This window comes from Ranitomeya imitator, chromosome 5, assembly GCF_032444005.1.
Source record: "Ranitomeya imitator isolate aRanImi1 chromosome 5, aRanImi1.pri, whole genome shotgun sequence".
NCBI classification, from domain to species: Eukaryota; Metazoa; Chordata; class Amphibia; order Anura; family Dendrobatidae; genus Ranitomeya; species Ranitomeya imitator.
The window spans coordinates 335068890-335081345 of record NC_091286.1 but is presented as its reverse complement, the minus strand read 5'-3'; the positions used below and the strand labels follow the sequence as shown (position 1 = coordinate 335081345).

At 42.1% G+C, this 12456-nt stretch overlaps 1 long non-coding RNA gene across 1 annotated transcript in view; it reads left to right on the top strand.

The window, feature by feature from the left end:
• Positions 1-4114: 4114 nt before the first annotated feature.
• The window catches only part of LOC138680713 (uncharacterized), a 534734-nt gene continuing 526392 nt past the window's right edge, over positions 4115-12456 (top strand). Inside the window, exon 1 of the long non-coding RNA XR_011321744.1 lies at positions 4115-4238. This is a non-coding gene — a long non-coding RNA (uncharacterized lncRNA). The remainder of the gene's footprint in view (positions 4239-12456) is intronic.

The following is a 12456-nucleotide window of genomic DNA, read 5'->3' as shown; positions in this document are numbered from 1 at the left end:
TGTGCCAAAGCACCATTCTGCCATATATGCAATGTACATGACACCTACTAAAAGCATCTTGCTGTATTAAAAGAGTTTTTCCATCACTGTTCTATTTTTCGTAGTCTGGTTTTAAAAGCTAACAGGCAGGTAGTTGCTAACAAACTGTTCTACCATGTTCTCAGAGCGGTCACCTGCTCCACATCAACAGAGCAGCTCTTCTTTCTCTGGACAGTCCTGTCAACAGGGCATGACTGCTGATGCAATGCTGATTGACAGCGCGCTCCCTGCTATTAGACAGCAGGAAACTGGCTGTCAGTCATCAGGATGCTGGCAGTCATGCCCTAACAACAGAGCAGAAGAGAAGCCACCGAGATGCCTACAGGGATGGTCTGTGACCTCTCTGTTCCGGAAGAGAGTAGCGCCGGGCACCACAGGCAGGTAGTTAGCTACAACTTGCTTGTTCGCTCTTATGCCCATAGTAAAAAAAACAACAAAACTAATCCTGGATAGCTCTTTTTATTAATTGTAAACCACCTACTGAAACTGGCACAGATCACAGAAAGAGCAAAAATCATAGGGAAATGTAAACCTTGACATACAAGTTGTTTGATGAATCAATGATATCCTGTACAACAGGATATCTTTATACTTCTATTATTGGTGAAGCTATAGACCTTACCATCAATATTGATCGTGTTCTTATTAATGCTGTTACATACTCTCCCAGAAATACAGTGACTCCAGGGACATCAATAATTGTAACTGTACTATAAAGACAAAACAAATATCACTTTCCTCAAAATATAAACTAGTTAAAAAGCAAAGATTTTTTTTCGCTTAGTAAAAAGGCATATTTCCTCACAATGTCACAAAAATGTTAAAATTATTTGAGGAAGAGCAGTGGCAACATTCATTTCTCTCCATTGGAAGCTGCAACTCAGATCAAAGCCCCAGAAATGTGCTTTCAGGCTATCAAGCCAGGAGGTAGAATCACACATGCATCAAAGAATCACTGTGAAAGGCTTTGTTATTCAGAGTGCATGGATGACATTTTTCTCAGTAAGTATAATATCAAAAAAACACTATTTGTGCATCCTGTATTTGTTGTAAAAGTGTTACATGTTGCAAGTTAGTTTCATATTTATAAATATATTTAATTATATAATTGCTCATAATATTTTAATGTCCAGATTTATTTACCCATACAGTAAACCTAAAATAGCAATTTAAGCAATGCGAAATAAAAACATAAAAATAATAGAATTATATAATAATAATGTCATAACTAAACATATGTTAATGGATTTGTTTATGCAAATTGATTGTTTTGAAGTTCATGAAATTTGCAGGTCCCGGAAAATTTTAATAATTTGTGATTTGATTTGTGCTAATTGACAAAAAAAAAATACCAAAAAAAAAAAACCCGACTCCATTTTACACATTGCCGAAGATTACATCAGTCACAGAAGCCTCAAATATTCTCTGTCTCCTGGGCTTACTCATGATGCCTTGCAGGTTTTGCATCACATGGTATACAGCCATCTATAGGGACTATCAAAGAATGTGTAAAGTCTGAGGAAAGGAATGCAGCAGCTATTTTTGGGTAATTCAGAATAGAGGGAAAATATCACAGCTTAGCCATAGCAAGAACTCTAAAGCATTTGTCAAATACTGTGTTGTACAACTGCAGACTGAAGAAGATGAGTGTAGTAATCTGCACATAATCCAGAGTCACAATTGCTACAGGGAGAGTGATTTAGCAGATGTGCCAGCATCAGTACCAGAATCAATGTGTTGATCAGTAACGTAGTATGCTGTCATTTGTCCTACTGCATTTGACGTACACATTTTTAATTTCTTCATTCTTAACCCTTTTGGACCAGGACAATTTTTTTTGGGGGGGGATTTCGACAGTGACAAAAAAAGTTAATTTATTTCAGCTCTTCAATACAAAAAGTGAAACTCGTTATATTATATAGAGTCAATACAAACAGAGTGATCCATTTCAAGTATTTATTTCTGTCAATGTTGATGACTATGGCTTACAGCCAATGAAAACCCAAATGTCATTATCTCAGTAAATTAGAATAATTAACAAAAAACACCTGCAAAGGCTTCCTAAGCGTTTAAAAAGGTCCCTCAGTCTGTTTCAGTAGGCTCCAGAATCATGGGGAAGACTGCTGACTTAACAGATGTCCAGAAGGCAAACATTGTTACACTCCACAAGGAGGGTACACCACAAAAGGTCATTGCTAAAGAAGTTGGCTGTTCACATAGTGCTGTATCCAAGCAAATTAATGGAAAGTTGAGTGGAACGGAAAAAGTATGGTAGAAAAAGGTGCACAAGAAACTTGGATAATCGCAGCCTTGAAAGGACTGTTAAGTAAAGGCCATTCAAAAATTGGGGGGAGATTCACAAGGCGTGAACTGCTGCTGGAGTCATTTCTTCAATAGCCCCCACACACAGGCGTATCCATGAGATGGGCTACAAGTGTCACATTTCTTGAATCAAGCCACTCATGACCAATAAACAATGCCAGAAGTGTCCTACCTGGGCCAAGGAGAAAAAAAACTGGGCTGTTGCTCAGTGGTGGAATGTGTTGTTTTCATATGAAAGTAAATTCTGTATTTCATTTGTAAATCAAGGTCCCAGAGTTTGAAGGACGAGTGGAGAGGCACACAATCCAAGCTGCTTGAGGTCTAGTGTGAAGTTTCTACAATCAGTGATGGTTTGGGAAGCCAAGTCATCTGCTTGTGTAGGTCCACTGTGTTTTATCAAGACCTAAGTCAGCGCAGCAGTCTACCAAGAAACTTTAGAGCACTTCATGCTTCCCTCTATGGATAAGTTTTTTGGAAACGTAAATTTCATTCTCCAGCAGGCCTTGGCACCTGTCCCCACTGCCAAAAGAACCAACACCAGCACCTGTTTTAAAAACAACAGTATCACTGTGCTTGATTGGCCGGCAAAATCGCCTGACCATAACTCCATAGGGAATCTATGGGTATGGTCATGAGGAAGATGAGAGACACCAGACCCAACAATGCAGATAAGCTGAAGGCTGCTATCAAAGCAACCTGTGCTTCTATAACACCTCAGTAGTGCCAGAGGCTAATTGCCTCCATGCCATGCCACATTGATGCAGTAATTGATGCAAAAGGAGTCCTGAGCAAGTATTGAGTGCATTTACAGAACATACATTTCAGTAGGCCAACATTTCAAATTTTAAAATAATTTTTCAAGCTGGCGTTATAAAGTATTCTAATTTACTGAGATAATGACTTTGAGTTTACGTTGGCTGTAAGCCATAATCATCAACATTAACAGAAATAAACACTTGAAATAGATCACTCTGTTTGTAATGTCTCTATATAATATATGAGTTTCACTTTTTGTATTGAAGAAATGAAATAAATTAACTTTTTGATGATATTCTAAATTTGTGAGAAGCACCTGTATATAATTAATCAGCAGCAAATATGTGTTACATTTATTACGACACGTCTCATCTTAAACCTGTACACTTTTGATCAAGATTGGCACATGAAATGTTGAATTGTCAATAATAGATTACACAGTATTAAAATGTGGTAAGTTATCAATGCTGCTTGGCATATTAATCTATCTACTCACCACCTATTAGTTTGCCTGTTTTGTGCCAGCAAATCAGGAACATGACCGATCATCCTTAGCCATGCCCCTGTTCTATGAAGGTATGAAACTTTCCATGTGAATTCACATCCCTTCACTGTAAAATCCCCCCACATAAATTAGTGTATACAGTATATTCTACAGAGCTTGATCAACAGTTTTACTGTGCTGAGAAGATTAAGACAACACTATTTTTATAAGACTTTGTTCTCCAAAATGATTATTCTTTTTGTTTGTTTGTGCATGTATTTTTCTTCCATTTCAAAAAATAAACAACAAATGGAAATCAAAAGGACCCCATAAAAATCATTGAAATTCAATGTGTAACAAAAGTTGTCTCCAGCGACCACAGGAGATATAATTCTTAAAACTTGACGTTTATTTATCATCAAATTAAAAAGCACAGATATGCAGATATGAGCAATCCCAGTGCAAGGAATGTATCCTACATGTTGCAACCCATCCATGATTAAAACCGTGTAGGTTGAAACATTTAGGATTTATTCCTTGTACTGGGATTGCTCATATCTTGCTCATATTTCTATACTGCGGAGACCAGGGCGACTCTGTGTGCCGATGACCAACCAAGGAAACTGGACATAACGGGGTGAGCTGAACATTTTTCTAAATCATTCAGGTTTCTCTGTTTCGATTTGAAAAAGTAATACACAGAATGCTAATTGCATTTATTGGACATGTGAAGAGCTCTTCTAGGATCAACCATTATAACTATAGATAGTGAACAAGGGAGAAAAAATAGCATGTGGACGGCACTGCCCCAAAGAAGTCCATAATCTTCAAAGAAGCCGGTGTGAATAGCATATCCTATCCAAAATAGCCATACCAAAAAAGATAACGGGTGCAAGACCATAAAATAGCAATTGTGTTCCAAGCAGCAGAAGAATCGATACTTGCGCTTCAACGGGTGCAGTTTCCAAAAACAAAATAGATGGATAGATAGATAGATAGATAGATAGATAGATAGATAGATAGATAGATAGATAGATAAGACCTCCCGCTATGGCAGCAGGTGACTTTACATTTGTTTTTGATTAGTGTGATTGTAGCATACTTGTGAGCAAGCTAAGAGTGACAACAAAGAAACTTTTGTACTTAGAAAATAGTGGTGTCCAATTTGGATAATTTAAATCCCAAGCAGTGTGCATGGGAATCCATAAATAAATACAATACTTTCTTTAACCCCTTAGTGACAGAGTCAATTTGGTACTTAATGACCGAGCCAATTTTTACAATACTGACCACTGTCACTTTATGAGGTTATAACTCTGGAACGTTTTAACAGATCCCGCTGATTCAGATACTGTTTTTTCATGACATATTGTACTTCATGTCAGTGGTAACATTTCTTCGATATTACTTGCGATTATTTATGAAAAAAACGGAAATATGGCAAAAAAATTTAAAATTTTGCAATTTTCAAACTTTGTATTTTTATGCCCTTAAATCAGAGAGATATGTCACAAACAATAGTTAATAATTAACATTTCCCACATGTCTACTTGGAAACAAAATTTTTTTTTGTTAGGGAGTTATAAGGGTTAAAAGTTGACCAGCAATTTCTCATTTTTAAAACACCATTTTTTTTAGGGACCACATCACATTTGAAGTCATTTTGAGGGGTCTATATGATAGAAAATAACCAAGTGTGACACCATTCTAAAAACTGCACCCCTCAAGGTGCTCAAAACTACATTCAAGAAGTTTATTAACCCTTTACGTGCTTCACAGGAACTGAAACAATGTGGAAGGAAAAAATGAACATTTAACTTTTTTTGCAAACATTTTACTTCATAACCATTTTTTTATTTTCACAAGTGTAAAAACAGAAATTTAACCATAAATTTTGTTGTGTCATTTCGACTGAATACGCCGATACCCCATATGTGGGGGTAAACCACTGTTTGGGCGCATGGCAGAGCTTGGAAGAGAAGGAGCGCCGTTTGACTTTTTCAATGCAGAATTGGCTGGAATTGAGATTGGACGCCATAACGCGTTTGGAGAGCCCCTGATGTGCCTAAACAGTGGAAACCCCCCACAAGTAACACCATTTTGGAAACTAGACCCCTAAAGGAACGTATCTAGATGTGTGGTGAGCACTTTGAACCCCTAAGTGCTTTACAAAAGTTTATAACGTAGAGCCGTGAAAATAAAAAATCGCATTTGTTTAAACAAAAATGATTTTTCGCCCACAAATTCTTATTTTCACAAGGGTAACAGGAGAAATTAGACCACAAAAGTTGTTGTGAACCCACTATGGAAACTAGACCACTTAAGGAATTTATCTAGATGTGTTGTGAGCACTTTAAACCCCCAAGTGCTTCACAGATTTTTATAAAGTAGAGCCTGGAAAATAAAAAATCCTTTTTTTTACCTCAAACATGATTTTTTAGCCTGCAATTTTTTATTTTCTCAAGGGTAACAGGAGACATTGGACCCTAAAATCTGTTGACCAGTTGGTCCTGAGTATGCTGATACCCCATATGTGGGGGGGCACTGTTTGGGCACCCATCAGGGCTCGGAAAGGGAAGGAGTGCCGCTTGGAATGCAGACTTTGATGGGATGGTCTGCAGACGTCATGTTGCTTTTGCAGAGCTCCTGATGTACCTAAACAGTAGAAACCCCCCAAAAGTGACCCCATTTTGGAAGCTAGACCCCCAAAGAGCTTATCTAGATGTGTGGTGAGCACTATGAACCCCCAACTGCTTCACAGAAGTTTATAATGTAGAGCCATGAAAATAAAAGAAATCATATTTTTTCCACAAAAATGATCTTTTCACCCCCAAATTTTTACTTTCACAAGGGTAACAGGAGAAATTGTTCCACAAAATTTTTTGTGCAATTTATGCTGAGTAGGCTGATACCCCTTATGTGAGGGAACCACTGTTTGGGCGCATGGCAGAGCTCGGAAGGGAAGTAGCGCCGTTTTGGAATGCAGACTTTGATAGAATGGTCTGCAGGCGTTATGTTGCTTTTGCAGAGCCCCTGATGTATCTAAACAGTAGAAACCCCCACAAGTAACCCCATTTTGGAAACTAGACACCACAAGGAACTTATCTAGATGTGTGGTGAGAACTTTGAACCACCAAAGGCTTCACAGAAGTTTATAATGCAGAATTGTAAAAATAATTTTTTTTTTCCACAAAAAAGTTATTTAGCCGCCAAGTTTTTATTTTCACAAGGGTAACAAGAGAAATTGGACCCCAAAAGTTGTTGGCCAATTTGTCCTGAGTATGCTGGTACCCCATGTGTGGGGGGACCACTGTTTGGGCGCACGGCAGAGCTCAGAAGGGAGGGAGCGCCGTTTTGGAATGCAGACTTTGATAGAATGGTCAGCGGGCATTATGTTGCGTTTGCAGAGCCCCTGATGTGCCTAAACGGTAGAAACCCCCCACAAGTGACCCCATTTTTGAAACTAGACACCCAAAGGAACTTATCTAGATGTGTGGTGAGAACTTTGAATGCCCAAGTGCTTCACAGAAGTTTATAATGCAGAGTCGTGAAAATGAAAAAAATATTTTTTTCCACAAAAAAGATTTTTTAGCCCCCAAGTTTTTATTTTTACAAGGGTAAAAAGAGAAATCGGACCCCACAAGTTGTTGTCCAATTTATCCCGAGTACGCTGATGCCCCATATATGGGGGAGCACCATTTGACTTTTTGAGCGCAAAAGTGGCTGTCGTGTTTGGAGACTGTTGTGAATTCTGTTGTCAAGCTCCTTCCTGTGGTCATGAATGGTACTTCGGCTGCGGCTTCTGAGTTTCCTTCCACAGGTGACGAGGTTAATTCGTTAGCTGGCTGCTCTGTTTGACTCCACCTAGATCGTTGCTCCATGCCACCTGTCAATGTTCCAGTATTGGTCTAGTTCTCTCCTGGATCGTTCTTGTGACCTGTCTTCCCAGCAGAAGCTGAGTTCCTGCTTGTTTTTCTTTGTTTGATATTTTTCTGTCCAGCTTGCTATTTTGATTTTTGTCTTGCTTGCTGTAAGCTCTGGGACGCAGAGGGAGCGCCTCCGCACCGTGAGTCGGTGTGGAGGGTCTTTTGTGCCCTCTGAGTGGTCTTTTTGTAGTTTTTTGTGCTGACCGCAAAGTTACCTTTCCTATCCTCGGTCTGTTCAGTGAGTCGGGCCTCACTTTGCTAGATCTGTTTCATCTCTGTGTTTGTATTTTCATCTTTACTCACAGTCATTAAATGTGGGGGGCTGCCTTTTCCTTTGGGGAATTTCTCTGAGGCAAGGTAGGCTTTATTTTTCTATCTTCAGGGCTAGCTAGTTCCTTAGGCTGTGCCGAGTTGCTTAGGGAGTGTTAGGAGCAATCCACGGCTATTTCTAGTGTGTGATAGGATTGGGGATTGCGGTCAGCAGAGCCCACGTCTCAGAGCTCGTCCTATATTATTTGTAACTATCAGGTCATTCCGTGTGCTCTTAACCACCAGGTCCATTATTGTCCTTACCACCAGGTCATAACAGGAGACCCCCTGATTTACCTAAACAGTGGAAACCCCCCAATTCTAACTCCAACCTTAACCCCAACACACCCCTAACCCTAATCCCAACCCGATGCATAATCCTAATCACAACCCTAACAATAATCACAACCCTAACCCCAAAACAACCTGTTATGATCTGGTGGCCTTGGAGCAGCATGAGACGTACTCTGGAGAAGGTGGCCACTATACTGACCGCAAACCCTGAACTTAGCAGCGCAACTAGAAGTAGCCGTGGGGGGTACCTAACGCTCCCTAGACCCCTCAACACAGCCTAAGAATTAATTACCCCTAAAGACAGAAACAGGAAACCTATCTTGCCTCAGAGAAAATCCCCAAAGTATAGACAGCCCCCCACAAATATTGACTGTGAGAGGAGAGGGAAATAACATACGCAGACATGAAATCAGGATTTAGCATAGGAGGCCATACTAGCTAAAAAGAAAGGATAGAACAGAGTACTATGCGGTCAGTATTAAAACACTAGAAAATATCCACCACAGAAAATACAAATCACCACATCTGACTAAAGACATGGAGGGTATATCTACATCTCCAGAGACACAGCTAGGCTGCAAAAAGACCTTCACAGACAAAGCTGGACAAGACGAAACATGAAAATGCACAGAACTATAAGGTCCACAGCAGGTAGACAGCAAAAACAAAGCCAGGACTTATCTTTGAAGAAAAGCACAGCGAACAGGAGAGACCAGAAGGGATGTGAATCCTCCAAAAACAATGGACAACTGGCACTGACTAAAGAATAAAGCAAGGCTATATAGCCCAGCCCAAATTGCAAAAAATAGATACACCTGATAAATGCTGTGATCCAACTACCGCAGCACTACCACTCATAACCACCGGAGGGAGCCCAAGAGCAGAATTCACAACAGTACCCCCCCTTTGAGGAGGGGTCACCAAACCCTCACCAGAGCCCCCAGGCCGATCAGGACGAGCCAAATGAAAGGCACGAACCAAATCGTCAGCATTAGGGTTGAGCGACCTTGACCTTTTTAGAGTCGAGCCGTGTTTCGCGAAACCCGACTATCTTAGAAGTCGAGTCGAGTGGAATCGGCCGATTATCGCGAAAAGTCGGGTATCGCCCGAAACACGAAACCCAATGCAAGTCAATGGGGGAGCATAGTCGGCAGTGAGTGGAGGCCAGGAAAACACCTACACTGCCCATTTTAATGGCAAAAACATCCATTCTTGTTAAAGAAGCTTGTCAATCGTAATTTACCTTATAATAATTGGAAGGCATTTGAAATTGGGGGTCATTTGGCTAAAGTTGTGGGGGGTAGGGCTGGTTCAAGTAATTAGTGGGCCCAGTAAATCTGGACCACGTCACGGCAGTGGAGCAGGGAGAGGTAAGTATTTCAACTTTGCAAGTGCTGTGATCCTGAGCAAGCAGGGGGGGCCCACTCGTTGGCATTGGCACTGGCACAGGGCCCCTCAAAGTACAGCGGTGTGTTTGCATGGCGGGGGCGCCTCCCACCGGCAGCAACACTTTTGCGTACTATGAGAGGCCCTGTGCCAGTGACGTCGCCAACTAGTATTCCTCCCCCCACCTGATGAAGGAACCTGCACTTTCATCTGCACCTTCCTCTTTGTCCCCGTGTAAGGTGGTATGGTATGCGGGAAGAGGAACCTGACTTTCAGCAGGGTCACAATCTTGCTGTGTAGCGTGCACGGGGAATTTTGCGTTATGGGTCAATGTACCAGCAGACTCATCTATCACTGGCTGGGCAATGGGCAGGATGAGGAGGAAACACAGATATAGGACCAAAGAATAAAGTTGGCTAAATGCAGTTCAAAATTGGTAACACAGGACTAACCAGGGGGCATTGCAGTGGAGGACAACTGGAATGAGAGGCTGACACAGAGAGTAGGCCCAAATCAGTAAGTAGTCGAAATGCAGTTCAAAATTGGCAACCGTAGTAAACAGGCGGCACAGCTTTGTTCAGTGGAGGAGAACAGCAAGGAGTGGCAGACACTGATAGTAGGCCCCAACCCAACTAGTAGGCCAAATGCAGTCTAACATTAACAACTACTTAACGAGAGCCTGAAAATGGAATTTCAGGACAGGAAACCAGGAGAACAGCAAGGAGTGGCAGACACCGATAGTAGGCCCCAAACCAACTAGTACGCCAAATGCAGTTGTTCCGTTTAAAAACAATTTAATGAGAGCCTGAAGATAGAAGTTCAGGAAAGGCAACCTGGAGAACACCTTGGAGTGTAACACACCATTTCTCTACACCCCATACCCAATTTGTAGGCCTAATGCAGCGTAGTTTCCAACAACTACTAAACGAGAGCCGGAAGATCGAAGCTCAGGAAAGGCAACCTGGAGAACACCTTGGAGTGGAACACACCATCTCTATACACCCCATACCCAATTTGTAGGCCTAATGCAGTGTAGTTTCCAACAACTACTAAACGAGAGCATGAAGATCGAAGCATTGGCGAGGAAACCTGGGGAACACCTTGGAGTGGAACACACCATCTCTCTACACCCCATACCCAATTTGTAGGCCTAATGCAGCATAGTTTCCAACAACTACTAAACGAGAGCCGGAAGATCGAAGCTCAGGAAAGGCAACCTGGAGAACACCTTGGAGTGGAACACACCATCTCTCTACACCCTATACCCAATTTGTAGGCCTAATGCAGTGTAGTTTCCAAGAACTACTAAACGAGAGCCGGAAGATCGAAGCTCAGGAAAGGCAACCTGGAGAACACCTTGGAGTGGAACACACCATCTCTCTACACCCCATACCCAATTTGTAGGCCTAATGCAGTGTAGTTTCCGAGAACTACTAAACGAGAGCCGGAAGATCGAAGCTCAGGAAAGGCAACCTGGAGAACACCTTGGAGTGGAATACACCATCTCTCTACACCCCATACCCAACTTGTAGACCTAATGCAGTGTAGTTTCCAACAACTACTAAACGAGAGCATGAAGATCGAAGCTCAGGAAAGGCAACCTGGAGAACACCTTGGAGTGGAACACACCATCTCTCTACACCCCATACCCAATTTGTAGGCCTAATGCAGTGTAGTTTCCAAGAACTACTAAACGAGAGCCGGAAGATCGAAGCTCAGGAAAGGCAACCTGGAGAACACCTTGGAGTGGAACACACCATCTCTCTACACCCCATACCCAATTTGTATGCCTAATGCAGTGTAGTTTCCAAGAACTACTAAACGAGAGCCGGAAGATCGGAGCTCAGGAAAGGTAACCTGGAGAACACCTTGGAGTGGAACACACCATCTCTCTACACCCCATACCCAATTTGTAGGCCTAATGCAGCGTAGTTTCCAACAACTACTAAACGAGAGCCGGAAGATCGAAGCTCAGGAAAGGCAACCTGGAGAACACCTTGGAGTGGAACACACCATCTCTCTACACCCCATACCCAATTTGTAGGCCTAATGCAGTGTAGTTTCCAAGAACTACTAAACGAGAGCCGGAAGATCGAAGCTCAGGAAAGGCAACCTGGAGAACACCTTGGAGTGGAACACACCATCTCTCTACACCCCATACCCAATTTGTAGGCCTAATGCAGTGTAGTTTCCAAGAACTACTAAACGAGAGCATGAAGATCGAAGCTCAGGAAAGGCAACCTGGAGAACACCTTGGAGTGGAACACACCATCTCTCTACACCCCATACCCTATTTGTAGGCCTAATGCAGTGAAGATTCCAAGAACTACTAAACGAGAGCCGGAAGATCGAAGCTCAGGAAAGGCAACCTGGAGAACACCTTGGAGTGGAACACACCATCTCTCTACACCCCATACCCAATTTGTAGGCCTAATGCAGTGTAGTTTCCAAGAACTACTAAATGAGAGCATGAAGATCGAAGCTCAGGAAAGGCAACCTGGAGAACACCTTGGAGTGGAACACACCATCTCTCTACACCCCATACCCTATTTGTAGGCCTAATGCAGTGAAGATTCCAAGAACTACTAAACGAGAGCCGGAAGATCGAAGCTCAGGAAAGGCAACCTGGAGAACACCTTGGAGTGGAACACACCATCTCTCTACACCCCATACCCAATTTGTAGGCCTAATGCAGTGTAATTTCCAAGAACTACTAAACGAGAGCCGGAAGATCGAAGCTAAGGAAAGGCAACCTGGAGAACACCTTGGAGTGGAACACACCATCTCTCTACACCCCATACCCAATTTGTAGGCCTAATGCAGTGTAGTTTCCAACAACTACTAAACGAGAGCCGGAAGATCAAAGCTCAGGAAAGGCAACCTGGAGAACACCTTGGAGTGGAACACACCATCTCTCTACACCCCATACCCAATTTGTAG